This window comes from Lissotriton helveticus, chromosome 1_2 (genome assembly GCF_964261635.1).
Source record: "Lissotriton helveticus chromosome 1_2, aLisHel1.1, whole genome shotgun sequence".
In the NCBI taxonomy this organism is placed as follows: domain Eukaryota; kingdom Metazoa; phylum Chordata; class Amphibia; order Caudata; family Salamandridae; genus Lissotriton; species Lissotriton helveticus.
This window is the reverse complement of record NC_136058.1, coordinates 376,321,494-376,348,993: the sequence shown is the minus strand read 5'-3', so window position 1 is coordinate 376,348,993 and position 27,500 is coordinate 376,321,494. Positions and strand designations below refer to the sequence as shown.

The following is a 27,500-nucleotide window of genomic DNA, read 5'->3' as shown; positions in this document are numbered from 1 at the left end:
TGGCTAGGGTTCGGAAGGTGGGACCGGACCCGGGGCTTGAACTCCATCTGGCCAGGCCCCGAGGGTGCTGGAGCCCCCTGTCCCGCAGGCCACCAGTGGGTCCGGGCGCTGGGGACGGGGCTCCACCGGTTCCCGGGGAGGCTCTCCCCAGCCTGGCTAGGGTTCGGAAGGTGGGACCGGACCCGGGGCTTGAACTCCATCTGGCCAGGCCCCGAGGGTGCTGGTACCCCTCCGTCCAGCAATCCGGCCGGGGGTCCGGGGCGCCCGGGACGGAGGGTCCACCGGGGGCCCAGGGGAGGCTCTCCCCGGCCCGGCCTAGGGTTCGGAAAGCCGGGACTGGGGCCGGGGACCGGGCCCGGGGCTTGAGCCCCGTCCGGCAGGGCCCAGTGGTGCGGGAATCCCCCCTCCGTCCTGCAAGCCGGCCGGGGGTCGGAGGCGCCCGGGACGGAGGGTCCATCAGGGCCCGGGGAGGCCTGAAGCCCCGGAGCCCTGCAGCCCCAGAGACCTGCAGCTTTGCAGCCCCCGGAACCCTGCAGCCCCAGAGCCCTGCAGCTCCGGGGCAGGCAGATTGGCGTCATTTTGGTCCCGGCCATCTCGTCGCCCCTCTCGCCTCGGCCATCTGGTCGCCCTGGAAGTCATGATGAGGTGCCATTCGCCTCCCGGATCCCAGCCAGGGCTCCAGGAGGTCGGGTACTTTCGCGCCTTGGGTCCCCTCTGTCACCTCGTGTGCACAGATTGCAAGAAAGTCAGGTAATTTCCCTCCGGATTACTAGGGACAGGGTACGCCCGGACACCCCTCCAAGGTTGGTGGTTCTCTGCTAGGGGGACCAGATGGGCTATGCCTGGGTAACACCTCCCTAGGCCACCCGGGGCTTCCTTCCTCCAGGCCAACGGCTTGTCAAATTGCCCAGGACGGGCTCCATGGCTCTTGGGCAGTCGTCCCCCGGGCGTCCGGGGCTCCATCCCTGCCGACAGCATGGAAAAGTGCCCGGGACGGGCTCCATACGTCCCGGGCAGTCCTCCCCCGGGCGTCCGGGGCACCCATCTCCAGGAGGCCAACAGCATGGCAAAGTACCCGGGACGGGCTCCATGGGTCCCGGGCAGTCCTCCCCCAGGCATCCGGGGCTTCCATCTCCAGGCCAACAGCAGGTCAAAGTGCCCAGGACGGGCTCCACGGGTCCCTGGCAGTCCTCCCCCACCGGGCGTCCGGGGCTCCCTTCCCCAGGCCAACGGCATGCCAGAGTGCCCAGGACGGGCTCCACGAGTCCCGGGCGTCCGGGGCTCCCTTCCCCGGGACACCGGCTTGTCAGAGTGCCCATGACGGGCTCCACGGGTCCCGGGTATCTGGGACTCCCTTCCCTGGGCCAACGGCATGCCGGAGTTCCCAGGACAGGCTCCACGGGTCCCGGGCGTCCGGGGCTCCCTTCCCCGGTCCGACGGCTTGTCAGAGTGCCCAGGACGGGCTCCACGGCTCCCGGGCGTCCGGGGTTCCCTTCCCCGGGTCAGCGGCATGTCAGAGTGCCCAGGACGAGTTCCACGGGTCCCGGGCAGTCCTCCCCCGGGCGTCCGGGGCTCCCTTCCCCGGGCCGTCGGCAGGTCAGAGTGCCCAGGACGGGCTCCATGGGTCCCGGACAGTCCTCCCCCCGGGCGTCCGGGGCTCCCTTCCCCGGGCAGACGGCAGGTCAGAGTGCCCAGGACGGGCTCCACGGGTCCCGGGCAGTCCTCCCCCCGGGCGTCCGGCGCTCCCTTCTCCAGGCCGATGGCAGGTCAGAGTGACCAGGACGGGCTCCACGGGTCCCGGGCAGTCCTCTCCCGGGCGTACGTGGTTGTCCGACAGATTCGGGCAGATGTGCTTTTACGAACCGGATCGGAATCGGCCCAAATAATAATAATAATAATAATAATCCACATTTGTAAGGCGCACAATCACCCGTAAGGGTCTCTAGGCGCTAGGGGCCGTTGGGAAGATTAAGCAAGCTATTGCCCAGAGTCACATGGTGCTGGGCTAATCTGCCGCTGGTGCCGGGGATCGAACCGTGATCCCCAGATTCCGGAGTCAGCCGCCCTAGCCGCGGCGCCAGCTATTTCCCAGAGTCACGTGGTGCTGGGCTAATCTGCGGCCGGTGCCGGGGATCGAACCCTGATCTCTGGGATGCTCGAGGGTTACTACGCGCTCTACAAAAACCTTAAATAAAAAAATCTCCAGATTCCGGAGTCAGCCGCCCTAGCCGCGGCGCCAGCTATTTCCCAGAGTCACCTGGTGCTGGGCTAATCTGCGGCCGGTGCCGGGGATCGAACCGTGATCTCCAGATTCCGGAGTCAGCCTCCCTAGCCGCGGCGCCAGCTATTTCCCAGAGTCACGTGGTGCTGGGCTAATCTGCCGCCGGTGCCGGGGATCGAACCGTGATCCCCAGATGGGGATATCCCAAAAATCTGGCATGGATACGGCCCGCCAGGACTGGTTTGGGCACCCCTGCTCTAAGACCATTAGACAGTAGTCTATTCATCATTACGTCCAACAATAACAAGACACTAAGCAAATGAGAAATGCTGTATGGCATAAAGACGCATTATATAACACAAGCTCCAGGCAGGCACACAATTATCAAGATATATATTGAGTCTCAGGAACTGTGCTACAGTTATTAACCTCTGTGGTGCAAATGGTTAGCGCGTTCGGTTGTTAACAGAAAGGTTGGTGGTTCAAGCCCACCCAGGGAAGTATCCTTTTTGCCTGCATGAAACACTTTAATGAAACACAGATACGTACCTCTGCTCTCTCCTGCTTAAGACCCTTTATCTGAACATTTCAATCCTCTGCGTTCTCTCTGCACCTGCAGTCAATTTCATAATTAGGATAGAAAACAAAAGGCCTAGCCCTGTAATACAACTGTAGGCATATGAGGAGGGGAAAATAAGTCAAAAGGCCATCAGCATTTGTTGATCTGGCTTGAAAGCTGTAAGTGTAAGGACCTTGTGGCACAACGGTAGCGCGTCTGACTCCAGATCAGAAGGTTGCGTGGTCAAATCATGTCGGGGTCACTGCTTACCATTTTATTCCCCACTGAGTTCATATATTTCCTTTCGAAAACAAAGTCAAAGGAACGCAACCTTGCATTGGCCGGGAATCGAACCCGGGCCTCCCGCGTGGCAGGCGAGAATTTTACCACTGAACCACCAATGCTTCACATGGGGAGTTCACAGGCATAGCTCTGTCCAAGACAGTGATCAGGTGCACACACTTAAATTGTACACATATGAACAAAGTGTGCGCAGCAGACATGACAACGCCAAAGTTTCACATGATGATGGCTTATATAAGACAAGCTCCAGGCAGGCACTTACATATCAAGATATATATTGAGTCTAAGGAAAGATGCTGTAGTCACTCGTCTCTGTGGCGCAATCGGTTAGCGCGTTCGGCTGTTAACCGAAAGGTTGGTGGTTCAAGCCCACCCAGGGACGTATTATTTTGCCTGCATGAAACACTTGAATGGAAAACAGATACATACCTTTGCTCTCTCCTGCTGGACACCCTTTCCCTGAATATTTCAATTCTCTGCGTTCTCTCGGCACCTGCAGTCAATTTCATAATTAGGATAGAAAACAAAAGGTCAAGCTCTGTAATACAACTGTAGGCATATGAGGAGGGGAAAATCAGTCAAAAGGCCCACAGCATTTGTTGATCTGGCTCCGAAAGCTGTAAGTGTAATGACCTTGTGGCGCAACGGTAGCGCGTCTGACTCCAGATCAGAAGGTTGCGTGTTCAAATCACGTCGGGGTCACTGCTTACCATTTTATTCCCCACTGAGGTCATATATTTCCTTTCGAAAACAAAGTCAAAAGAAAGCAGTCTTGCATTGGCCGGGAATCGAACCCGGGCCTCCCGCGTGGCAGGGGAGAATTCTACCACTGAACCACCAATGCTTCACATGGGTTGTTCACAGGCAGAGCTCTGCCCAAGACAGTGATCAGGTGCACACACTTAAATTGTACACATATGAACAAAGTGTGCGCAGCAGACATGATAACGCCAACGTTTCACATGAAGATGGCAAGAATCAGATGCAGGAGACTATAACTATGAATGTCTTTGCATTTGCTGAGGTCACTGGCTTGGGACTAGAGTTGTGTTTATCAGGGCATGATGGCAGGCTGCTCCCGACAAAAGTGGTTCACAGAATGCACCCGCCAGATCACCAGCACTATTGTGTTTCAGATTATCTCACTGAACTCTCCTCCTGGAAAATCCTTCCCACTGGCTTTCCCAGATTCTGTGTCCTCCCCTAAATGCTGGGGTGAAACGGGCAGAGTTCTGCGCCCTGCGTCCCTAACGCGCTCCCAACGCGGCCTACAGCACTGGTCGGGCTTAGATCACTGGAGCCTTTTGTGACCAAGAACTCCGGAAGCCTAGGGTCAGGCCTGTTGCACAGGCATATTGTGCCTTGCCAATCCGGGATTGTTGTGTTTCAGGGCCTAGCCATCAATACTCCTGGGATTTCTTTCCCTGAGAACCCTCTTGTCCCTGTCCTCCCACAAGCCCCAGCTTTTATGTAAAATAAAGTGTGCACCATGGGCCTTCCCCTATTTGCTCTCTCCCCAATCTCTTTCTCCAAAGCTGAGCTCTGAAGGTAAATGTATCTATCTGAGTGAGGGGCTAGGGAGGGCCTTTCCCAGCAGTCTTACAAGTCAAGAGTTCAGAGAAAGCACCTGCTATGGGAGGGAGACTTTGCTCACAGAGAAGTCAAGTCTAACATAACACATCTGATGGGCAAGGCACACGCCTTACTGGCTGGTAGCACACCTACAGAGGAGCAGGGAGCTATGCTAAGCAGGCAACAGAAAAGTCATGTATGTGTCTCATACACTGGGACCGGTAGTAATACTGGCTCTAAGACCATTAGACAGTAGTCTATTCATCATTACGTCCAACAATAACAAGACACTAAGCAAATGAGAAATGCTGTATGGCATAAAGACGCATTATATAACACAAGCTCCAGGCAGGCACACAATTATCAAGATATATATTGAGTCTCAGGAACTGTGCTACAGTTATTAACCTCTGTGGTGCAAATGGTTAGCGCGTTCGGTTGTTAACAGAAAGGTTGGTGGTTCAAGCCCACCCAGGGAAGTATCCTTTTTGCCTGCATGAAACACTTTAATGAAACACAGATACGTACCTCTGCTCTCTCCTGCTTAAGACCCTTTATCTGAACATTTCAATCCTCTGCGTTCTCTCTGCACCTGCAGTCAATTTCATAATTAGGATAGAAAACAAAAGGCCTAGCCCTGTAATACAACTGTAGGCATATGAGGAGGGGAAAATAAGTCAAAAGGCCATCAGCATTTGTTGATCTGGCTTGAAGGCTGTAAGTGTAAGGACCTTGTGGTGCAACGGTAGCGTGTCTGACTCCAGATCAGAAGGTTGCGTGGTCAAATCACGTCGGGGTCACTGCTTACCATTTTATTCCCCACTGAGTTCATATATTTCCTTTCGAAAACAAAGTCAAAGGAACGCAGCCTTGCATTGGCCGGGAATCGAACCCGGGCCTCCCGCGTGGCAGGCGAGAATTCTACCACTGAACCACCAATGCTTCACATGGGGAGTTCACAGGCATAGCTCTGTCCAAGACAGTGATCAGGTGCACACACTTAAATTGTACACATATGAACAAAGTGTGCGCAGCAGACATGACAACGCCAAAGTTTCACATGATGATGGCTTATATAAGACAAGCTCCAGGCAGGCACATACATATCAAGATATATATTGAGTCTAAGGAAAGATGCTGTAGTCACTCGTCTCTTTGGCACAATCGGTTAGCGCGTTCGGCTGTTAAGCGAAAGGTTGGTGGTTCAAGCCCACCCAGGGATGTGTTATTTTGCCTTCATGAAACACTTGAATGGAAAACAGATACATACCTTTGCTCTCTCCTGCTGGACACCCTTTCCCTGAATATTTCAATTCTCTGCGTTCTCTCGGCACCTGCAGTCAATTTCATAATTAGGATAGAAAACAAAAGGTCAAGCTCTGTAATACAACTGTAGGCATATGAGGAGGGGAAAATAAGTCAAAAGGCCCACAGCATTTGTTGATCTGGCTCCGAAAGCTGCAAGTGTAAGGACCTCGTGGCGCAACGGTAGCGCGTCTGACTCCAGATCAGAAGGTTGCGTGTTCAAATCACGTCGGGGTCACTGCTTACCATTTTATTCCCCACTGAGGTCATATATTTCCTTTCGAAAACAAAGTCAAAAGAAAGCAGTCTTGCATTGGCCGGGAATCGAACCCGGGCCTCCTGCGTGGCAGGCGAGAATTCTACCACTGAACCACCAATGCTTCACATGGGTTGTCCACAGGCAGAGCTCTGCCCAAGACAGTGATCAGGTGCACACACTTAAATTGTACACATATGAACAAAGTGTGCGCAGCAGACATGATAACGCCAACGTTTCACATGAAGATGGCAAGAATCAGATGCAGGAGACTATAACTATGAATGTCTTTGCATTTGCTGAGGTCATTGGCTTGGGACTAGAGTTGTGTTTATCAGGGCATGATGGCAGGCTGCTCCCGACAAAAGTGGTTCACAGAATGCACCCGCCAGATCACCAGCACTATTGTGTTTCAGATTATCTCACTGAACTCTCCTCCTGGAAAATCCTTCCCACTGGCTTTCCCAGATTCTGTGTCCTCCCCTAAATGCTGGGGTGAAACGGGCAGAGTTCTGCGCCCTGCGTCCCTTTACGCGTCCCTAACGCGCTCCCAACGCGGCCTACAGCCCTGGTCGGGCACAGCCCTGGTCGGGCTTAGATCACTGGAGCCTTTTGTGACCAAGAACTCCGGAAGCCTAGGGTCAGGCCTGTTGCACAGGCATATTGTGCCTTGCCAATCCGGGATTGTTGTGTTTCAGGGCCTAGCCATCAATACTCCTGGGATTTCTTTCCCTGAGAACCCTCTTGTCCCTGTCCTCCCACAAGCCCCAGCTTTTATGTAAAATAAAGTGTGCACCATGGGCCTTCCCCTATTTGCTCTCTCCCCAATCTCTTTCTCCAAAGCTGAGCTCTGAAGGTAAATGTATCTATCTGAGTGAGGGGCTAGGGAGGGCCTTTCCCAGCAGTCTTACAAGTCAAGAGTTCAGAGAAAGCACCTGCTATGGGAGGGAGACTTTGCTCACAGAGAAGTCAAGTCTAACATAACACATCTGATGGGCAAGGCACACGCCTTACTGGCTGGTAGCACACCTACAGAGGAGCAGGGAGCTATGCTAAGCAGGCAACAGAAAAGTCATGTATGTATCTCATACACTGGGACCGGTAGTAATACTGGCTCTAAGACCATTAGACAGTAGTCTATTCATCATTACGTCCAACAATAACAAGACACTAAGCAAATGAGAAATGCTGTATGGCATAAAGACGCATTATATAACACAAGCTCCAGGCAGGCACACAATTATCAAGATATATAATAAGTCTCAGGAACTGTGCTACAGTTATTAACCTCTGTGGTGCAAATGGTTAGCGCGTTCGGTTGTTAACAGAAAGGTTGGTGGTTCAAGCCCACCCAGGGAAGTATCCTTTTTGCCGGCATGAAACACTTTAATGAAACACAGATACGTACCTCTGCTCTCTCCTGCTTAAGACCCTTTATCTGAACATTTCAATCCTCTGCGTTCTCTCTGCACCTGCAGTCAATTTCATAATTAGGATAGAAAACAAAAGGCCTAGCCCTGTAATCAACTGTAGGCATATGAGGAGGGGAAAATAAGTCAAAAGGCCATCAGCATTTGTTGATCTGGCTTGAAGGCTGTAAGTGTAAGGACCTTGTGGCGCAACGGTAGCGCGTCTGACTCCAGATCAGAAGGTTGCGTGGTCAAATCACGTCGGGGTCACTGCTTACCATTTTATTCCCCACTGAGTTCATATATTTCCTTTCGAAAACAAAGTCAAAGGAACGCAGCCTTGCATTGGCCGGGAATCGAACCCGGGCCTCCCACGTGGCAGGCGAGAATTCTACCACTGAACCACCAATGCTTCACATGGGGAGTTCACAGGCATAGCTCTGTCCAAGACAGTGATCAGGTGCACACACTTAAATTGTACACATATGAACAAAGTGTGCGCAGCAGACATGACAACGCCAAACTTTGACATGATGATGGCTTATATAAGACAAGCTCCAGGCAGCCACATACATATCAAGATATATATTGAGTCTAAGGAAAGATGCTGTAGTCACTCGTCTCTGTGGCGCAATCGGTTAGCGTGTTCGGCTGTTAACCGAAAGGTTGGTGGTTCAAGCCCACCCAGTGACGTATTATTTTGCCTGAATGAAACACTTGAATGGAAAACAGATACATACCTTTGCTCTCTCCTGCTGGACACCCTTTCCCTGAATATTTCAATTCTCTGCGTTCTCTCGGCACCTGCAGTCAATTTCATAATTAGGATAGAAAACAAAAGGTCAAGCTCTGTAATACAACTGTAGGCATATGAGGAGGGGAAAATAAGTCAAAAGGCCCACAGCATTTGTTGATCTGGCTCCGAAAGCTGTAAGTGTAAGGACCTCGTGTCTGACTCCAGATCAGAAGGTTGCGTGTTCAAATCACGTCGGGGTCACTGCTTACCATTTTATTCCCCACTGAGGTCATATATTTCGTTTCGAAAACAAAGTCAAAAGAAAGCAGTCTTGCATTGGCCGGGAACCGAACCCGGGCCTCCCGCGTGGCAGGCGAGAATTCTACCACTGAACCACCAATGCTTCACATGGGTTGTTCACAGGCAGAGCTCTGCCCAAGACAGTGATCAGGTGCACACACTTAAATTGTACACATATGAACAAAGTGTGCGCAGCAGACATGATAACGCCAACGTTTCACATGAAGATGGCAAGAATCAGATGCAGGAGACTATAACTATGAATGTCTTTGCATTTGCTGAGGTCACTGGCTTGGGACTAGAGTTGTGTTTATCAGGGCATGATGGCAGGCTGCTCCCGACAAAAGTGGTTCACAGAATGCACCCGCCAGATCACCAGCACTATTGTGTTTCAGATTATCTCACTGAACTCTCCTCCTGGAAAATCCTTCCCACTGGCTTTCCCAGATTCTGTGTCCTCCCCAAAATGCTGGGGTGAAACGGGCAGAGTTCTGCGCCCTGCGTCCCTTTACGCGTCCCTAACGCGCTCCCAACGCGGCCTACAGCCCTGGTCGGGCACAGCCCTGGTCGGGCTTAGATCACTGGAGCCTTTTGTGACCAAGAACTCCGGAAGCCTAGGGTCAGGCCTGTTGCACAGGCATATTGTGCCTTGCCAATCCGGGATTGTTGTGTTTCAGGGCCTAGCCATCAATACTCCTGGGATTTCTTTCCCTGAGAACCCTCTTGTCCCTGTCCTCCCACAAGCCCCAGCTTTTATGTAAAATAAAGTGTGCACCATGGGCCTTCCCCTATTTGCTCTCTCCCCAATCTCTTTCTCCAAAGCTGAGCTCTGAAGGTAAATGTATCTATCTGAGTGAGGGGCTAGGGAGGGCCTTTCCCAGCAGTCTTACAAGTCAAGAGTTCAGAGAAAGCACCTGCTATGGGAGGGAGACTTTGCTCACAGAGAAGTCAAGTCTAACATAACACATCTGATGGGCAAGGCACACGCCTTACTGGCTGGTAGCACACCTACAGAGGAGCAGGGAGCTATGCTAAGCAGGCAACAGAAAAGTCATGTATGTGTCTCATACACTGGGACCGGTAGTAATACTGGCTCTAAGACCATTAGACAGTAGTCTATTCATCATTACGTCCAACAATAACAAGACACTAAGCAAATGAGAAATGCTGTATGGCATAAAGACGCATTATATAACACAAGCTCCAGGCAGGCACACAATTATCAAGATATATAATAAGTCTCAGGAACTGTGCTACAGTTATTAACCTCTGTGGTGCAAATGGTTAGCGCGTTCGGTTGTTAACAGAAAGGTTGGTGGTTCAAGCCCACCCAGCAAAGTATCCTTTTTGCCGGCATGAAACACTTTAATGAAACACAGATACGTATCTCTGCTCTCTCCTGCTTAAGACCCTTTATCTGAACATTTCAATCCTCTGCGTTCTCTCTGCACCTGCAGTCAATTTCATAATTAGGATAGAAAACAAAAGGCCTAGCCCTGTAATACAACTGTAGGCATATGAGGAGGGGAAAATAAGTCAAAAGGCCATCAGCATTTGTTGATCTGGCTTGAAGGCTGTAAGTGTAAGGACCTTGTGGCGCAACGGTAGCGCGTCTGACTCCAGATCAGAAGGTTGCGTGGTCAAATCACGTCGGGGTCACTGCTTACCATTTTATTCCCCACTGAGTTCATATATTTCCTTTCGAAAACAAAGTCAAAGGAACGCAGCCTTGCATTGGCCGGGAATCGAACCCGGGCCTCCCACGTGGCAGGCGAGAATTCTACCACTGAACCACCAATGCTTCACATGGGGAGTTCACAGGCATAGCTCTGTCCAAGACAGTGATCAGGTGCACACACTTAAATTGTACACATATGAACAAAGTGTGCGCAGCAGACATGACAACGCCAAAGTTTCACATGATGATGGCTTATATAAGACAAGCTCCAGGCAGGCACTTACATATCAAGATATATATTGAGTCTAAGGAAAGATGCTGTAGTCACTCGTCTCTGTGGCGCAATCGGTTAGCGCGTTCGGCTGTTAACCGAAAGGTTGGTGGTTCAAGCCCACCCAGGGACGTATTATTTTGCCTGCATGAAACACTTGAATGGAAAACAGATACATACCTTTGCTCTCTCCTGCTGGACACCCTTTCCCTGAATATTTCAATTCTCTGCGTTCTCTCGGCACCTGCAGTCAATTTCATAATTAGGATAGAAAACAAAAGGTCAAGCTCTGTAATACAACTGTAGGCATATGAGGAGGGGAAAATCAGTCAAAAGGCCCACAGCATTTGTTGATCTGGCTCCGAAAGCTGTAAGTGTAATGACCTCGTGGCGCAACGGTAGCGCGTCTGACTCCAGATCAGAAGGTTGCGTGTTCAAATCACGTCGGGGTCACTGCTTACCATTTTATTCCCCACTGAGGTCATATATTTCCTTTCGAAAACAAAGTCAAAAGAAAGCAGTCTTGCATTGGCCGGGAATCGAACCCGGGCCTCCCGCGTGGCAGGGGAGAATTCTACCACTGAACCACCAATGCTTCACATGGGTTGTTCACAGGCAGAGCTCTGCCCAAGACAGTGATCAGGTGCACACACTTAAATTGTACACATATGAACAAAGTGTGCGCAGCAGACATGATAACGCCAACGTTTCACATGAAGATGGCAAGAATCAGATGCAGGAGACTATAACTATGAATGTCTTTGCATTTGCTGAGGTCACTGGCTTGGGACTAGAGTTGTGTTTATCAGGGCATGATGGCAGGCTGCTCCCGACAAAAGTGGTTCACAGAATGCACCCGCCAGATCACCAGCACTATTGTGTTTCAGATTATCTCACTGAACTCTCCTCCTGGAAAATCCTTCCCACTGGCTTTCCCAGATTCTGTGTCCTCCCCTAAATGCTGGGGTGAAACGGGCAGAGTTCTGCGCCCTGCGTCCCTAACGCGCTCCCAACGCGGCCTACAGCCCTGGTCGGGCTTAGATCACTGGAGCCTTTTGTGACCAAGAACTCCGGAAGCCTAGGGTCAGGCCTGTTGCACAGGCATATTGTGCCTTGCCAATCCGGGATTGTTGTGTTTCAGGGCCTAGCCATCAATACTCCTGGGATTTCTTTCCCTGAGAACCCTCTTTTCCCTGTCCTCCCACAAGCCCCAGCTTTTATGTAAAATAAAGTGTGCACCATGGGCCTTCCCCTATTTGCTCTCTCCCCAATCTCTTTCTCCAAAGCTGAGCTCTGAAGGTAAATGTATCTATCTGAGTGAGGGGCTAGGGAGGGCCTTTCCCAGCAGTCTTACAAGTCAAGAGTTCAGAGAAAGCACCTGCTATGGGAGGGAGACTTTGCTCACAGAGAAGTCAAGTCTAACATAACACATCTGATGGGCAAGGCACACGCCTTACTGGCTGGTAGCACACCTACAGAGGAGCAGGGAGCTATGCTAAGCAGGCAACAGAAAAGTCATGTATGTGTCTCATACACTGGGACCGGTAGTAATACTGGCTCTAAGACCATTAGACAGTAGTCTATTCATCATTACGTCCAACAATAACAAGACACTAAGCAAATGAGAAATGCTGTATGGCATAAAGACGCATTATATAACACAAGCTCCAGGCAGGCACACAATTATCAAGATATATATTGAGTCTCAGGAACTGTGCTACAGTTATTAACCTCTGTGGTGCAAATGGTTAGCGCGTTCGGTTGTTAACAGAAAGGTTGGTGGTTCAAGCCCACCCAGGGAAGTATCCTTTTTGCCTGCATGAAACACTTTAATGAAACACAGATACGTACCTCTGCTCTCTCCTGCTTAAGACCCTTTATCTGAACATTTCAATCCTCTGCGTTCTCTCTGCACCTGCAGTCAATTTCATAATTAGGATAGAAAACAAAAGGCCTAGCCCTGTAATACAACTGTAGGCATATGAGGAGGGGAAAATAAGTCAAAAGGCCATCAGCATTTGTTGATCTGGCTTGAAGGCTGTAAGTGTAAGGACCTTGTGGCGCAACGGTAGCGTGTCTGACTCCAGATCAGAAGGTTGCGTGGTCAAATCACGTCGGGGTCACTGCTTACCATTTTATTCCCCACTGAGTTCATATATTTCCTTTCGAAAACAAAGTCAAAGGAACGCAGCCTTGCATTGGCCGGGAATCGAACCCGGGCCTCCCGCGTGGCAGGCGAGAATTCTACCACTGAACCACCAATGCTTCACATGGGGAGTTCACAGGCATAGCTCTGTCCAAGACAGTGATCAGGTGCACACACTTAAATTGTACACATATGAACAAAGTGTGCGCAGCAGACATGACAACGCCAAAGTTTCACATGATGATGGCTTATATAAGACAAGCTCCAGGCAGGCACATACATATCAAGATATATATTGAGTCTAAGGAAAGATGCTGTAGTCACTCGTCTCTTTGGCACAATCGGTTAGCGCGTTCGGCTGTTAAGCGAAAGGTTGGTGGTTCAAGCCCACCCAGGGACGTGTTATTTTGCCTGCATGAAACACTTGAATGGAAAACAGATACATACCTTTGCTCTCTCCTGCTGGACACCCTTTCCCTGAATATTTCAATTCTCTGCGTTCTCTCGGCACCTGCAGTCAATTTCATAATTAGGATAGAAAACAAAAGGTCAAGCTCTGTAATACAACTGTAGGCATATGAGGAGGGGAAAATAAGTCAAAAGGCCCACAGCATTTGTTGATCTGGCTCCGAAAGCTGTAAGTGTAAGGACCTCGTGGCGCAACGGTAGCGCGTCTGACTCCAGATCAGAAGGTTGCGTGTTCAAATCACGTCGGGGTCACTGCTTACCATTTTATTCCCCACTGAGGTCATATATTTCCTTTCGAAAACAAAGTCAAAAGAAAGCAGTCTTGCATTGGCCGGGAATCGAACCCGGGCCTCCTGCGTGGCAGGCGAGAATTCTACCACTGAACCACCAATGCTTCACATGGGTTGTCCACAGGCAGAGCTCTGCCCAAGACAGTGATCAGGTGCACACACTTAAATTGTACACATATGAACAAAGTGTGCGCAGCAGACATGATAACGCCAACGTTTCACATGAAGATGGCAAGAATCAGATGCAGGAGACTATAACTATGAATGTCTTTGCATTTGCTGAGGTCACTGGCTTGGGACTAGAGTTGTGTTTATCAGGGCATGATGGCAGGCTGCTCCCGACAAAAGTGGTTCACAGAATGCACCCGCCAGATCACCAGCACTATTGTGTTTCAGATTATCTCAATGAACTCTCCTCCTGGAAAATCCTTCCCACTGGCTTTCCCAGATTCTGTGTCCTCCCCTAAATGCTGGGGTGAAACGGGCAGAGTTCTGCGCCCTGCGTCCCTTTACGCGTCCCTAACGCGCTCCCAACGCGGCCTACAGCCCTGGTCGGGCTTAGATCACTGGAGCCTTTTGTGACCAAGAACTCCGGAAGCCTAGGGTCAGGCCTGTTGCACAGGCATATTGTGCCTTGCCAATCCGGGATTGTTGTGTTTCAGGGCCTAGCCATCAATACTCCTGGGATTTCTTTCCCTGAGAACCCTCTTGTCCCTGTCCTCCCACAAGCCCCAGCTTTTATGTAAAATAAAGTGTGCACCATGGGCCTTCCCCTATTTGCTCTCTCCCCAATCTCTTTCTCCAAAGCTGAGCTCTGAAGGTAAATGTATCTATCTGAGTGAGGGGCTAGGGAGGGCCTTTCCCAGCAGTCTTACAAGTCAAGAGTTCAGAGAAAGCACCTGCTATGGGAGGGAGACTTTGCTCACAGAGAAGTCAAGTCTAACATAACACATCTGATGGGCAAGGCACACGCCTTACTGGCTGGTAGCACACCTACAGAGGAGCAGGGAGCTATGCTAAGCAGGCAACAGAAAAGTCATGTATGTATCTCATACACTGGGACCGGTAGTAATACTGGCTCTAAGACCATTAGACAGTAGTCTATTCATCATTACGTCCAACAATAACAAGACACTAAGCAAATGAGAAATGCTGTATGGCATAAAGACGCATTATATAACACAAGCTCCAGGCAGGCACACAATTATCAAGATATATAATAAGTCTCAGGAACTGTGCTACAGTTATTAACCTCTGTGGTGCAAATGGTTAGCGCGTTCGGTTGTTAACAGAAAGGTTGGTGGTTCAAGCCCACCCAGAGAAGTATCCTTTTTGCCGGCATGAAACACTTTAATGAAACACAGATACGTACCTCTGCTCTCTCCTGCTTAAGACCCTTTATCTGAACATTTCAATCCTCTGCGTTCTCTCTGCACCTGCAGTCAATTTCATAATTAGGATAGAAAACAAAAGGCCTAGCCCTGTACTACAACTGTAGGCATATGAGGAGGGGAAAATAAGTCAAAAGGCCATCAGCATTTGTTGATCTGGCTTGAAGGCTGTAAGTGTAAGGACCTTGTGGCGCAACGGTAGCGCGTCTGACTCCAGATCAGAAGGTTGCGTGGTCAAATCACGTCGGGGTCACTGCTTACCATTTTATTCCCCACTGAGTTCATATATTTCCTTTCGAAAACAAAGTCAAAGGAACGCAGCCTTGCATTGGCCGGGAATCGAACCCGGGCCTCCCACGTGGCAGGCGAGAATTCTACCACTGAACCACCAATGCTTCACATGGGGAGTTCACAGGCATAGCTCTGTCCAAGACAGTGATCAGGTGCACACACTTAAATTGTACACATATGAACAAAGTGTGCGCAGCAGACATGACAACGCCAAACTTTGACATGATGATGGCTTATATAAGACAAGCTCCAGGCAGCCACATACATATCAAGATATATATTGAGTCTAAGGAAAGATGCTGTAGTCACTCGTCTCTGTGGCGCAATCGGTTAGGGTGTTCGGCTGTTAACCGAAAGGTTGGTGGTTCAAGCCCACCCAGTGACGTATTATTTTGCCTGAATGAAACACTTGAATGGAAAACAGATACATACCTTTGCTCTCTCCTGCTGGACACCCTTTCCCTGAATATTTCAATTCTCTGCGTTCTCTCGGCACCTGCAGTCAATTTCATAATTAGGATAGAAAACAAAAGGTCAAGCTCTGTAATACAACTGTAGGCATATGAGGAGGGGAAAATAAGTCAAAAGGCCCACAGCATTTGTTGATCTGGCTCCGAAAGCTGTAAGTGTAAGGACCTCGTGTCTGACTCCAGATCAGAAGGTTGCGTGTTCAAATCACGTCGGGGTCACTGCTTACCATTTTATTCCCCACTGAGGTCATATATTTCCTTTCGAAAACAAAGTCAAAAGAAAGCAGTCTTGCATTGGCCGGGAACCGAACCCGGGCCTCCCGCGTGGCAGGTGAGAATTCTACCACTGAACCACCAATGCTTCACATGGGTTGTTCACAGGCAGAGCTCTGCCCAAGACAGTGATCAGGTGCACACACTTAAATTGTACACATATGAACAAAGTGTGCGCAGCAGACATGATAACGCCAACGTTTCACATGAAGATGGCAAGAATCAGATGCAGGAGACTATAACTATGAATGTCTTTGCATTTGCTGAGGTCACTGGCTTGGGACTAGAGTTGTGTTTATCAGGGCATGATGGCAGGCTGCTCCCGACAAAAGTGGTTCACAGAATGCACCCGCCAGATCACCAGCACTATTGTGTTTCAGATTATCTCACTGAACTCTCCTCCTGGAAAATCCTTCCCACTGGCTTTCCCAGATTCTGTGTCCTCCCCTAAATGCTGGGGTGAAACGGGCAGAGTTCTGCGCCCTGCGTCCCTTTACGCATCCCTAACGCGCTCCCAACGCGGCCTACAGCCCTGGTCGGGCACAGCCCTGGTCGGGCTTAGATCACTGGAGCCTTTTGTGACCAAGAACTCCGGAAGCCTAGGGTCAGGCCTGTTGCACAGGCATATTGTGCCTTGCCAATCCGGGATTGTTGTGTTTCTGGGCCTAGCCATCAATACTCCTGGGATTTCTTTCCCTGAGAACCCTCTTGTCCCTGTCCTCCCACAAGCCCCAGCTTTTATGTAAAATAAAGTGTGCACCATGGGCCTTCCCCTATTTGCTCTCTCCCCAATCTCTTTCTCCAAAGCTGAGCTCTGAAGGTAAATGTATCTATCTGAGTGAGGGGCTAGGGAGGGCCTTTCCCAGCAGTCTTACAAGTCAAGAGTTCAGAGAAAGCACCTGCTATGGGAGGGAGACTTTGCTCACAGAGAAGTCAAGTCTAACATAACACATCTGATGGGCAAGGCACACGCCTTACTGGCTGGTAGCACACCTACAGAGGAGCAGGGAGCTATGCTAAGCAGGCAACAGAAAAGTCATGTATGTGTCTCATACACTGGGACCGGTAGTAATACTGGCTCTAAGACCATTAGACAGTAGTCTATTCATCATTACGTCCAACAATAACAAGACACTAAGCAAATGAGAAATGCTGTATGGCATAAAGACGCATTATATAACACAAGCTCCAGGCAGGCACACAATTATCAAGATATATATTGAGTCTCAGGAACTGTGCTACAGTTATTAACCTCTGTGGTGCAAATGGTTAGCGCGTTCGGTTGTTAACAGAAAGGTTGGTGGTTCAAGCCCACCCAGGGAAGTATCCTTTTTGCCGGCATGAAACACTTTAATGAAACACAGATACGTACCTCTGCTCTCTCCTGCTTAAGACCCTTTATCTGAACATTTCAATCCTCTGCGTTCTCTCTGCACCTGCAGTCAATTTCATAATTAGGATAGAAAACAAAAGGCCTAGCCCTGTAATACAACTGTAGGCATATGAGGAGGGGAAAATAAGTCAAAAGGCCATCAGCATTTGTTGATCTGGCTTGAAGGCTGTAAGTGTAAGGACCTTGTGGCGCAACGGTAGCGCGTCTGACTCCAGATCAGAAGGTTGCGTGGTCAAATCACGTCGGGGTCACTGCTTACCATTTTATTCCCCACTGAGTTCATATATTTCCTTTCGAAAACAAAGTCAAAGGAACGCAGCCTTGCATTGGCCGGGAATCGAACCCGGGCCTCCCGCGTGGCAGGCGAGAATTCTACCACTGAACCACCAATGCTTCACATGGGGAGTTCACAGGCATAGCTCTGTCCAAGACAGTGATCAGGTGCACACACTTAAATTGTACACATATGAACAAAGTGTGCGCAGCAGACATGACAACGCCAAAGTTTCACATGATGATGGCTTATATAAGACAAGCTCCAGGCAGGCACTTACATATCAAGATATATATTGAGTCTAAGGAAAGATGCTGTAGTCACTCGTCTCTGTGGCGCAATCTGTTAGCGCGTTCGGCTGTTAACCGAAAGGTTGGTGGTTCAAGCCCACCCAGCGACGTATTATTTTGCCTGAATGAAACACTTGAATGGAAAACAGATACATACCTTTGCTCTCTCCTGCTGGACACCCTTTCCCTGAATATTTCAATTCTCTGCGTTCTCTCGGCACCTGCAGTCAATTTCATAATTAGGATAGAAAACAAAAGGTCAAGCTCTGTAATACAACTGTAGGCATATGAGGAGGGGAAAATAAGTCAAAAGGCCCACAGCATTTGTTGATCTGGCTCCGAAAGCTGTAAGTGTAAGGACCTCGTGTCTGACTCCAGATCAGAAGGTTGCGTGTTCAAATCACGTCGGGGTCACTGCTTACCATTTTATTCCCCACTGAGGTCATATATTTCCTTTCGAAAACAAAGTCAAAAGAAAGCAGTCTTGCATTGGCCGGGAACCGAACCCGGGCCTCCCGCGTGGCAGGCGAGAATTCTACCACTGAACCACCAATGCTTCACATGGGTTGTTCACAGGCAGAGCTCTGCCCAAGACAGTGATCAGGTGCACACACTTAAATTGTACACATATGAACAAAGTGTGCGCAGCAGACATGATAACGCCAACGTTTCACATGAAGATGGCAAGAATCAGATGCAGGAGACTATAACTATGAATGTCTTTGCATTTGCTGAGGTCACTGGCTTGGGACTAGAGTTGTGTTTATCAGGGCATGATGGCAGGCTGCTCCCGACAAAAGTGGTTCACAGAATGCACCCGCCAGATCACCAGCACTATTGTGTTTCAGATTATCTCACTGAACTCTCCTCCTGGAAAATCCTTCCCACTGGCTTTCCCAGATTCTGTGTCCTCCCCTAAATGCTGGGGTGAAACGGGCAGAGTTCTGCGCCCTGCGTCCCTTTACGCATCCCTAACGCGCTCCCAACGCGGCCTACAGCCCTGGTCGGGCACAGCCCTGGTCGGGCTTAGATCACTGGAGCCTTTTGTGACCAAGAACTCCGGAAGCCTAGGGTCAGGCCTGTTGCACAGGCATATTGTGCCTTGCCAATCCGGGATTGTTGTGTTTCTGGGCCTAGCCATCAATACTCCTGGGATTTCTTTCCCTGAGAACCCTCTTGTCCCTGTCCTCCCACAAGCCCCAGCTTTTATGTAAAATAAAGTGTGCACCATGGGCCTTCCCCTATTTGCTCTCTCCCCAATCTCTTTCTCCAAAGCTGAGCTCTGAAGGTAAATGTATCTATCTGAGTGAGGGGCTAGGGAGGGCCTTTCCCAGCAGTCTTACAAGTCAAGAGTTCAGAGAAAGCACCTGCTATGGGAGGGAGACTTTGCTCACAGAGAAGTCAAGTCTAACATAACACATCTGATGGGCAAGGCACACGCCTTACTGGCTGGTAGCACACCTACAGAGGAGCAGGGAGCTATGCTAAGCAGGCAACAGAAAAGTCATGTATGTGTCTCATACACTGGGACCGGTAGTAATACTGGCTCTAAGACCATTAGACAGTAGTCTATTCATCATTACGTCCAACAATAACAAGACACTAAGCAAATGAGAAATGCTGTATGGCATAAAGACGCATTATATAACACAAGCTCCAGGCAGGCACACAATTATCAAGATATATATTGAGTCTCAGGAACTGTGCTACAGTTATTAACCTCTGTGGTGCAAATGGTTAGCGCGTTCGGTTGTTAACAGAAAGGTTGGTGGTTCAAGCCCACCCAGGGAAGTATCCTTTTTGCCGGCATGAAACACTTTAATGAAACACAGATACGTACCTCTGCTCTCTCCTGCTTAAGACCCTTTATCTGAACATTTCAATCCTCTGCGTTCTCTCTGCACCTGCAGTCAATTTCATAATTAGGATAGAAAACAAAAGGCCTAGCCCTGTAATACAACTGTAGGCATATGAGGAGGGGAAAATAAGTCAAAAGGCCATCAGCATTTGTTGATCTGGCTTGAAGGCTGTAAGTGTAAGGACCTTGTGGCGCAACGGTAGCGCGTCTGACTCCAGATCAGAAGGTTGCGTGGTCAAATCACGTCGGGGTCACTGCTTACCATTTTATTCCCCACTGAGTTCATATATTTCCTTTCGAAAACAAAGTCAAAGGAACGCAGCCTTGCATTGGCCGGGAATCGAACCCGGGCCTCCCGCGTGGCAGGCGAGAATTCTACCACTGAACCACCAATGCTTCACATGGGGAGTTCACAGGCATAGCTCTGTCCAAGACAGTGATCAGGTGCACACACTTAAATTGTACACATATGAACAAAGTGTGCGCAGCAGACATGACAACGCCAAAGTTTCACATGATGATGGCTTATATAAGACAAGCTCCAGGCAGGCACTTACATATCAAGATATATATTGAGTCTAAGGAAAGATGCTGTAGTCACTCGTCTCTGTGGCGCAATCTGTTAGCGCGTTCGGCTGTTAACCGAAAGGTTGGTGGTTCAAGCCCACCCAGCGACGTATTATTTTGCCTGAATGAAACACTTGAATGGAAAACAGATACATACCTTTGCTCTCTCCTGCTGGACACCCTTTCCCTGAATATTTCAATTCTCTGCGTTCTCTCGGCACCTGCAGTCAATTTCATAATTAGGATAGAAAACAAAAGGTCAAGCTCTGTAATACAACTGTAGGCATATGAGGAGGGGAAAATAAGTCAAAAGGCCCACAGCATTTGTTGATCTGGCTCCGAAAGCTGTAAGTGTAAGGACCTCGTGTCTGACTCCAGATCAGAAGGTTGCGTGTTCAAATCACGTCGGGGTCACTGCTTACCATTTTATTCCCCACTGAGGTCATATATTTCCTTTCGAAAACAAAGTCAAAAGAAAGCAGTCTTGCATTGGCCGGGAACCGAACCCGGGCCTCCCGCGTGGCAGGCGAGAATTCTACCACTGAACCACCAATGCTTCACATGGGTTGTTCACAGGCAGAGCTCTGCCCAAGACAGTGATCAGGTGCACACACTTAAATTGTACACATATGAACAAAGTGTGCGCAGCAGACATGATAACGCCAACGTTTCACATGAAGATGGCAAGAATCAGATGCAGGAGACTATAACTATGAATGTCTTTGCATTTGCTGAGGTCACTGGCTTGGGACTAGAGTTGTGTTTATCAGGGCATGATGGCAGGCTGCTCCCGACAAAAGTGGTTCACAGAATGCACCCGCCAGATCACCAGCACTATTGTGTTTCAGATTATCTCACTGAACTCTCCTCCTGGAAAATCCTTCCCACTGGCTTTCCCAGATTCTGTGTCCTCCCCTAAATGCTGGGGTGAAACGGGCAGAGTTCTGCGCCCTGCGTCCCTTTACGCGTCCCTAACGCGCTCCCAACGCGGCCTACAGCCCTGGTCGGGCTTAGATCACTGGAGCCTTTTGTGACCAAGAACTCCGGAAGCCTAGGGTCAGGCCTGTTGCACAGGCATATTGTGCCTTGCCAATCCGGGATTGTTGTGTTTCAGGGCCTAGCCATCAATACTCCTGGGATTTCTTTCCCTGAGAACCCTCTTGTCCCTGTCCTCCCACAAGCCCCAGCTTTTATGTAAAATAAAGTGTGCACCATGGGCCTTCCCCTATTTGCTCTCTCCCCAATCTCTTTCTCCAAAGCTGAGCTCTGAAGGTAAATATATCTATCTGAGTGAGGGGCTAGGGAGGGCCTTTCCCAGCAGTCTTACAAGTCAAGAGTTCAGAGAAAGCACCTGCTATGGGAGGGAGACTTTGCTCACAGAGAAGTCAAGTCTAACATAACACATCTGATGGGCAAGGCACACGCCTTACTGGCTGGTAGCACACCTACAGAGGAGCAGGGAGCTATGCTAAGCAGGCAACAGAAAAGTCATGTATGTGTCTCATACACTGGGACCGGTAGTAATACTGGCTCTAAGACCATTAGACAGTAGTCTATTCATCATTACGTCCAACAATAACAAGACACTAAGCAAATGAGAAATGCTGTATGGCATAAAGACGCATTATATAACACAAGCTCCAGGCAGGCACACAATTATCAAGATATATATTGAGTCTCAGGAACTGTGCTACAGTTATTAACCTCTGTGGTGCAAATGGTTAGCGCGTTCGGTTGTTAACAGAAAGGTTGGTGGTTCAAGCCCACCCAGGGAAGTATCCTTTTTGCCGGCATGAAACACTTTAATGAAACACAGATACGTACCTCTGCTCTCTCCTGCTTAAGACCCTTTATCTGAACATTTCAATCCTCTGCGTTCTCTCTGCACCTGCAGTCAATTTCATAATTAGGATAGAAAACAAAAGGCCTAGCCCTGTAATACAACTGTAGGCATATGAGGAGGGGAAAATAAGTCAAAAGGCCATAAGCATTTGTTGATCTGGCTTGAAGGCTGTAAGTGTAAGGACCTTGTGGCGCAACGGTAGCGCGTCTGACTCCAGATCAGAAGGTTGCGTGGTCAAATCACGTCGGGGTCACTGCTTACCATTTTATTCCCCACTGAGTTCATATATTTCCTTTCGAAAACAAAGTCAAAGGAACGCAGCCTTGCATTGGCCGGGAATCGAACCCGGGCCTCCCGCGTGGCAGGCGAGAATTCTACCACTGAACCACCAATGCTTCACATGGGGAGTTCACAGGCATAGCTCTGTCCAAGACAGTGATCAGGTGCACACACTTAAATTGTACACATATGAACAAAGTGTGCGCAGCAGACATGACAACGCCAAAGTTTCACATGATGATGGCTTATATAAGACAAGCTCCAGGCAGGCACATACATATCAAGATATATATTGAGTCTAAGGAAAGATGCTGTAGTCACTCGTCTCTGTGGCGCAATCTGTTAGCGCGTTCGGCTGTTAACCGAAAGGTTGGTGGTTCAAGCCCACCCAGGGACGTATTATTTTGCCTGAATGAAACACTTGAATGGAAAACAGATACATACCTTTGCTCTCTCCTGCTGGACACCCTTTCCCTGAATATTTCAATTCTCTGCGTTCTCTCGGCACCTGCAGTCAATTTCATAATTAGGATAGAAAACAAAAGGTCAAGCTCTGTAATACAACTGTAGGCATATGAGGAGGGGAAAATAAGTCAAAAGGCCCACAGCATTTGTTGATCTGGCTCCGAAAGCTGTAAGTGTAAGGACCTCGTGTCTGACTCCAGATCAGAAGGTTGCGTGTTCAAATCACGTCGGGGTCACTGCTTACCATTTTATTCCCCACTGAGGTCATATATTTCCTTTCGAAAACAAAGTCAAAAGAAAGCAGTCTTGCATTGGCCGGGAACCGAACCCGGGCCTCCCGCGTGGCAGGCGAGAATTCTACCACTGAACCACCAATGCTTCACATGGGTTGTTCACAGGCAGAGCTCTGCCCAAGACAGTGATCAGGTGCACACACTTAAATTGTACACATATGAACAAAGTGTGCGCAGCAGACATGATAACGCCAACGTTTCACATGAAGATGGCAAGAATCAGATGCAGGAGACTATAACTATGAATGTCTTTGCATTTGCTGAGGTCACTGGCTTGGGACTAGAGTTGTGTTTATCAGGGCATGATGGCAGGCTGCTCCCGACAAAAGTGGTTCACAGAATGCACCCGCCAGATCACCAGCACTATTGTGTTTCAGATTATCTCACTGAACTCTCCTCCTGGAAAATCCTTCCCACTGGCTTTCCCAGATTCTGTGTCCTCCCCTAAATGCTGGGGTGAAACGGGCAGAGTTCTGCGCCCTGCGTCCCTTTACGCGTCCCTAACGCGCTCCCAACGCGGCCTACAGCCCTGGTCGGGCTTAGATCACTGGAGCCTTTTGTGACCAAGAACTCCGGAAGCCTAGGGTCAGGCCTGTTGCACAGGCATATTGTGCCTTGCCAATCCGGGATTGTTGTGTTTCAGGGCCTAGCCATCAATACTCCTGGGATTTCTTTCCCTGAGAACCCTCTTGTCCCTGTCCTCCCACAAGCCCCAGCTTTTATGTAAAATAAAGTGTGCACCATGGGCCTTCCCCTATTTGCTCTCTCCCCAATCTCTTTCTCCAAAGCTGAGCTCTGAAGGTAAATATATCTATCTGAGTGAGGGGCTAGGGAGGGCCTTTCCCAGCAGTCTTACAAGTCAAGAGTTCAGAGAAAGCACCTGCTATGGGAGGGAGACTTTGCTCACAGAGAAGTCAAGTCTAACATAACACATCTGATGGGCAAGGCACACGCCTTACTGGCTGGTAGCACACCTACAGAGGAGCAGGGAGCTATGCTAAGCAGGCAACAGAAAAGTCATGTATGTGTCTCATACACTGGGACCGGTAGTAATACTGGCTCTAAGACCATTAGACAGTAGTCTATTCATCATTACGTCCAACAATAACAAGACACTAAGCAAATGAGAAATGCTGTATGGCATAAAGACGCATTATATAACACAAGCTCCAGGCAGGCACACAATTATCAAGATATATATTGAGTCTCAGGAACTGTGCTACAGTTATTAACCTCTGTGGTGCAAATGGTTAGCGCGTTCGGTTGTTAACAGAAAGGTTGGTGGTTCAAGCCCACCCAGGGAAGTATCCTTTTTGCCGGCATGAAACACTTTAATGAAACACAGATACGTACCTCTGCTCTCTCCTGCTTAAGACCCTTTATCTGAACATTTCAATCCTCTGCGTTCTCTCTGCACCTGCAGTCAATTTCATAATTAGGATAGAAAACAAAAGGCCTAGCCCTGTAATACAACTGTAGGCATATGAGGAGGGGAAAATAAGTCAAAAGGCCATAAGCATTTGTTGATCTGGCTTGAAGGCTGTAAGTGTAAGGACCTTGTGGCGCAACGGTAGCGCGTCTGACTCCAGATCAGAAGGTTGCGTGGTCAAATCACGTCGGGGTCACTGCTTACCATTTTATTCCCCACTGAGTTCATATATTTCCTTTCGAAAACAAAGTCAAAGGAACGCAGCCTTGCATTGGCCGGGAATCGAACCCGGGCCTCCCGCGTGGCAGGCGAGAATTCTACCACTGAACCACCAATGCTTCACATGGGGAGTTCACAGGCATAGCTCTGTCCAAGACAGTGATCAGGTGCACACACTTAAATTGTACACATATGAACAAAGTGTGCGCAGCAGACATGACAACGCCAAAGTTTCACATGATGATGGCTTATATAAGACAAGCTCCAGGCAGGCACATACATATCAAGATATATATTGAGTCTAAGGAAAGATGCTGTAGTCACTCGTCTCTGTGGCGCAATCTGTTAGCGCGTTCGGCTGTTAACCGAAAGGTTGGTGGTTCAAGCCCACCCAGGGACGTATTATTTTGCCTGAATGAAACACTTGAATGGAAAACAGATACATACCTTTGCTCTCTCCTGCTGGACACCCTTTCCCTGAATATTTCAATTCTCTGCGTTCTCTCGGCACCTGCAGTCAATTTCATAATTAGGATAGAAAACAAAAGGTCAAGCTCTGTAATACAACTGTAGGCATATGAGGAGGGGAAAATAAGTCAAAAGGCCCACAGCATTTGTTGATCTGGCTCCGAAAGCTGTAAGTGTAAGGACCTCGTGGCGCAACGGTAGCGCGTCTGACTCCAGATCAGAAGGTTGCGTGTTCAAATCACGTCGGGGTCACTGCTTACCATTTTATTCCCCACTGAGGTCATATATTTCCTTTCGAAAACAAAGTCAAAAGAAAGCAGTCTTGCATTGGCCGGGAACCGAACCCGGGCCTCCCGCGTGGCAGGCGAGAATTCTACCACTGAACCACCAATGCTTCACATGGGTTGTTCACAGGCAGAGCTCTGCCCAAGACAGTGATCAGGTGCACACACTTAAATTGTACACATATGAACAAAGTGTGCGCAGCAGACATGATAACGCCAACGTTTCACATGAAGATGGCAAGAATCAGATGCAGGAGACTATAACTATGAATGTCTTTGCATTTGCTGAGGTCACTGGCTTGGGACTAGAGTTGTGTTTATCAGGGCATGATGGCAGGCTGCTCCCGACAAAAGTGGTTCACAGAATGCACCCGCCAGATCACCAGCACTATTGTGTTTCAGATTATCTCACTGAACTCTCCTCCTGGAAAATCCTTCCCACTGGCTTTCCCAGATTCTGTGTCCTCCCCTAAATGCTGGGGTGAAACGGGCAGAGTTCTGCGCCCTGCGTCCCTTTACGCGTCCCTAACGCGCTCCCAACGCGGCCTACAGCCCTGGTCGGGCACAGCCCTGGTCGGGCTTAGATCACTGGAGCCTTTTGTGACCAAGAACTCCGGAAGCCTAGGGTCAGGCCTGTTGCACAGGCATATTGTGCCTTGCCAATCCGGGATTGTTGTGTTTCAGGTCCTAGCCATCAATACTCCTGGGATTTCTTTCCCTGAGAACCCTCTTGTCCCTGTCCTCCCACAAGCCCCAGCTTTTATGTAAAATAAAGTGTGCACCATGGGCCTTCCCCTATTTGCTCTCTCCCCAATCTCTTTCTCCAAAGCGGAGCTCTGAAGGTAAATGTATCTATCTGAGTGAGGGGCTAGGGAGGGCCTTTCCCAGCAGTCTTACAAGTCAAGAGTTCAGAGAAAGCACCTGCTATGGGAGGGAGACTTTGCTCACAGAGAAGTCAAGTCTAACATAACACATCTGATGGGCAAGGCACACGCCTTACTGGCTGGTAGCACACCTACAGAGGAGCAGGGAGCTATGCTAAGCAGGCAACAGAAAAGTCATGTATGTGTCTCATACACTGGGACCGGTAGTAATACTGGCTCTAAGACCATTAGACAGTAGTCTATTCATCATTACGTCCAACAATAACAAGACACTAAGCAAATGAGAAATGCTGTATGGCATAAAGACGCATTATATAACACAAGCTCCAGGCAGGCACACAATTATCAAGATATATATTGAGTCTCAGGAACTGTGCTACAGTTATTAACCTCTGTGGTGCAAATGGTTAGCGCGTTCGGTTGTTAACAGAAAGGTTGGTGGTTCAAGCCCACCCAGGGAAGTATCCTTTTTGCCGGCATGAAACACTTTAATGAAACACAGATACGTACCTCTGCTCTCTCCTGCTTAAGACCCTTTATCTGAACATTTCAATCCTCTGCGTTCTCTCTGCACCTGCAGTCAATTTCATAATTAGGATAGAAAACAAAAGGCCTAGCCCTGTAATACAACTGTAGGCATATGAGGAGGGGAAAATAAGTCAAAAGGCCATCAGCATTTGTTGATCTGGCTTGAAGGCTGTAAGTGTAAGGACCTTGTGGCGCAACGGTAGCGCGTCTGACTCCAGATCAGAAGGTTGCGTGGTCAAATCACGTCGGGGTCACTGCTTACCATTTTATTCCCCACTGAGTTCATATATTTCCTTTCGAAAACAAAGTCAAAGGAACGCAGCCTTGCATTGGCCGGGAATCGAACCCAGGCCTCCCGCGTGGCAGGCGAGAATTCTACCACTGAACCACCAATGCTTCACATGGGGAGTTCACAGGCATAGCTCTGTCCAAGACAGTGATCAGGTGCACACACTTAAATTGTACACATATGAACAAAGTGTGCGCA

The 27,500-nt window shown here is 49.2% G+C and overlaps 33 non-coding genes across 33 annotated transcripts; 22 read left to right on the top strand and 11 right to left on the bottom strand.

Annotated features, from left to right (window-relative positions):
• Positions 1-3,113: 3,113 nt before the first annotated feature.
• On the bottom strand, positions 3,114-3,184 carry TRNAG-GCC (transfer RNA glycine (anticodon GCC)). Its single transcript has one exon. It is a non-coding gene; the product is annotated as a tRNA-Gly (tRNA).
• Positions 3,185-3,391: 207 nt separating this feature from the next.
• Positions 3,392-3,465, top strand: TRNAN-GUU (transfer RNA asparagine (anticodon GUU)). The gene has a single exon. It is a non-coding gene; the product is annotated as a tRNA-Asn (tRNA).
• A 248-nt stretch (positions 3,466-3,713) lies between these two features.
• On the top strand, positions 3,714-3,785 carry TRNAW-CCA (transfer RNA tryptophan (anticodon CCA)). The gene has a single exon. It is a non-coding gene; the product is annotated as a tRNA-Trp (tRNA).
• Positions 3,786-5,526: 1,741 nt separating this feature from the next.
• TRNAG-GCC (transfer RNA glycine (anticodon GCC)) lies at positions 5,527-5,597 on the bottom strand. The gene has a single exon. It is a non-coding gene; the product is annotated as a tRNA-Gly (tRNA).
• Positions 5,598-6,126: 529 nt separating this feature from the next.
• TRNAW-CCA (transfer RNA tryptophan (anticodon CCA)) lies at positions 6,127-6,198 on the top strand. Its single transcript has one exon. It is a non-coding gene; the product is annotated as a tRNA-Trp (tRNA).
• Positions 6,199-7,823: 1,625 nt separating this feature from the next.
• Positions 7,824-7,895, top strand: TRNAW-CCA (transfer RNA tryptophan (anticodon CCA)). The gene has a single exon. It is a non-coding gene; the product is annotated as a tRNA-Trp (tRNA).
• A 71-nt stretch (positions 7,896-7,966) lies between these two features.
• TRNAG-GCC (transfer RNA glycine (anticodon GCC)) lies at positions 7,967-8,037 on the bottom strand. Its single transcript has one exon. It is a non-coding gene; the product is annotated as a tRNA-Gly (tRNA).
• Positions 8,038-8,244: 207 nt separating this feature from the next.
• Positions 8,245-8,318, top strand: TRNAN-GUU (transfer RNA asparagine (anticodon GUU)). Its single transcript has one exon. It is a non-coding gene; the product is annotated as a tRNA-Asn (tRNA).
• Positions 8,319-10,248: 1,930 nt separating this feature from the next.
• On the top strand, positions 10,249-10,320 carry TRNAW-CCA (transfer RNA tryptophan (anticodon CCA)). Its single transcript has one exon. It is a non-coding gene; the product is annotated as a tRNA-Trp (tRNA).
• A 71-nt stretch (positions 10,321-10,391) lies between these two features.
• TRNAG-GCC (transfer RNA glycine (anticodon GCC)) lies at positions 10,392-10,462 on the bottom strand. Its single transcript has one exon. It is a non-coding gene; the product is annotated as a tRNA-Gly (tRNA).
• A 207-nt stretch (positions 10,463-10,669) lies between these two features.
• Positions 10,670-10,743, top strand: TRNAN-GUU (transfer RNA asparagine (anticodon GUU)). The gene has a single exon. It is a non-coding gene; the product is annotated as a tRNA-Asn (tRNA).
• A 248-nt stretch (positions 10,744-10,991) lies between these two features.
• Positions 10,992-11,063, top strand: TRNAW-CCA (transfer RNA tryptophan (anticodon CCA)). The gene has a single exon. It is a non-coding gene; the product is annotated as a tRNA-Trp (tRNA).
• Positions 11,064-12,804: 1,741 nt separating this feature from the next.
• On the bottom strand, positions 12,805-12,875 carry TRNAG-GCC (transfer RNA glycine (anticodon GCC)). The gene has a single exon. It is a non-coding gene; the product is annotated as a tRNA-Gly (tRNA).
• Positions 12,876-13,082: 207 nt separating this feature from the next.
• On the top strand, positions 13,083-13,156 carry TRNAN-GUU (transfer RNA asparagine (anticodon GUU)). Its single transcript has one exon. It is a non-coding gene; the product is annotated as a tRNA-Asn (tRNA).
• Positions 13,157-13,404: 248 nt separating this feature from the next.
• On the top strand, positions 13,405-13,476 carry TRNAW-CCA (transfer RNA tryptophan (anticodon CCA)). The gene has a single exon. It is a non-coding gene; the product is annotated as a tRNA-Trp (tRNA).
• Positions 13,477-15,086: 1,610 nt separating this feature from the next.
• On the top strand, positions 15,087-15,158 carry TRNAW-CCA (transfer RNA tryptophan (anticodon CCA)). Its single transcript has one exon. It is a non-coding gene; the product is annotated as a tRNA-Trp (tRNA).
• A 71-nt stretch (positions 15,159-15,229) lies between these two features.
• On the bottom strand, positions 15,230-15,300 carry TRNAG-GCC (transfer RNA glycine (anticodon GCC)). The gene has a single exon. It is a non-coding gene; the product is annotated as a tRNA-Gly (tRNA).
• Positions 15,301-15,507: 207 nt separating this feature from the next.
• TRNAN-GUU (transfer RNA asparagine (anticodon GUU)) lies at positions 15,508-15,581 on the top strand. The gene has a single exon. It is a non-coding gene; the product is annotated as a tRNA-Asn (tRNA).
• A 1,930-nt stretch (positions 15,582-17,511) lies between these two features.
• TRNAW-CCA (transfer RNA tryptophan (anticodon CCA)) lies at positions 17,512-17,583 on the top strand. The gene has a single exon. It is a non-coding gene; the product is annotated as a tRNA-Trp (tRNA).
• A 71-nt stretch (positions 17,584-17,654) lies between these two features.
• Positions 17,655-17,725, bottom strand: TRNAG-GCC (transfer RNA glycine (anticodon GCC)). Its single transcript has one exon. It is a non-coding gene; the product is annotated as a tRNA-Gly (tRNA).
• A 207-nt stretch (positions 17,726-17,932) lies between these two features.
• On the top strand, positions 17,933-18,006 carry TRNAN-GUU (transfer RNA asparagine (anticodon GUU)). The gene has a single exon. It is a non-coding gene; the product is annotated as a tRNA-Asn (tRNA).
• Positions 18,007-19,936: 1,930 nt separating this feature from the next.
• TRNAW-CCA (transfer RNA tryptophan (anticodon CCA)) lies at positions 19,937-20,008 on the top strand. The gene has a single exon. It is a non-coding gene; the product is annotated as a tRNA-Trp (tRNA).
• Positions 20,009-20,079: 71 nt separating this feature from the next.
• TRNAG-GCC (transfer RNA glycine (anticodon GCC)) lies at positions 20,080-20,150 on the bottom strand. The gene has a single exon. It is a non-coding gene; the product is annotated as a tRNA-Gly (tRNA).
• Positions 20,151-20,357: 207 nt separating this feature from the next.
• On the top strand, positions 20,358-20,431 carry TRNAN-GUU (transfer RNA asparagine (anticodon GUU)). Its single transcript has one exon. It is a non-coding gene; the product is annotated as a tRNA-Asn (tRNA).
• A 1,914-nt stretch (positions 20,432-22,345) lies between these two features.
• TRNAW-CCA (transfer RNA tryptophan (anticodon CCA)) lies at positions 22,346-22,417 on the top strand. Its single transcript has one exon. It is a non-coding gene; the product is annotated as a tRNA-Trp (tRNA).
• Positions 22,418-22,488: 71 nt separating this feature from the next.
• On the bottom strand, positions 22,489-22,559 carry TRNAG-GCC (transfer RNA glycine (anticodon GCC)). The gene has a single exon. It is a non-coding gene; the product is annotated as a tRNA-Gly (tRNA).
• Positions 22,560-22,766: 207 nt separating this feature from the next.
• Positions 22,767-22,840, top strand: TRNAN-GUU (transfer RNA asparagine (anticodon GUU)). Its single transcript has one exon. It is a non-coding gene; the product is annotated as a tRNA-Asn (tRNA).
• A 1,914-nt stretch (positions 22,841-24,754) lies between these two features.
• On the top strand, positions 24,755-24,826 carry TRNAW-CCA (transfer RNA tryptophan (anticodon CCA)). The gene has a single exon. It is a non-coding gene; the product is annotated as a tRNA-Trp (tRNA).
• Positions 24,827-24,897: 71 nt separating this feature from the next.
• TRNAG-GCC (transfer RNA glycine (anticodon GCC)) lies at positions 24,898-24,968 on the bottom strand. The gene has a single exon. It is a non-coding gene; the product is annotated as a tRNA-Gly (tRNA).
• Positions 24,969-25,175: 207 nt separating this feature from the next.
• TRNAN-GUU (transfer RNA asparagine (anticodon GUU)) lies at positions 25,176-25,249 on the top strand. Its single transcript has one exon. It is a non-coding gene; the product is annotated as a tRNA-Asn (tRNA).
• Positions 25,250-25,497: 248 nt separating this feature from the next.
• On the top strand, positions 25,498-25,569 carry TRNAW-CCA (transfer RNA tryptophan (anticodon CCA)). The gene has a single exon. It is a non-coding gene; the product is annotated as a tRNA-Trp (tRNA).
• Positions 25,570-27,195: 1,626 nt separating this feature from the next.
• TRNAW-CCA (transfer RNA tryptophan (anticodon CCA)) lies at positions 27,196-27,267 on the top strand. Its single transcript has one exon. It is a non-coding gene; the product is annotated as a tRNA-Trp (tRNA).
• Positions 27,268-27,338: 71 nt separating this feature from the next.
• TRNAG-GCC (transfer RNA glycine (anticodon GCC)) lies at positions 27,339-27,409 on the bottom strand. The gene has a single exon. It is a non-coding gene; the product is annotated as a tRNA-Gly (tRNA).
• Between the last annotated feature and the right edge of the window lie 91 nt (positions 27,410-27,500).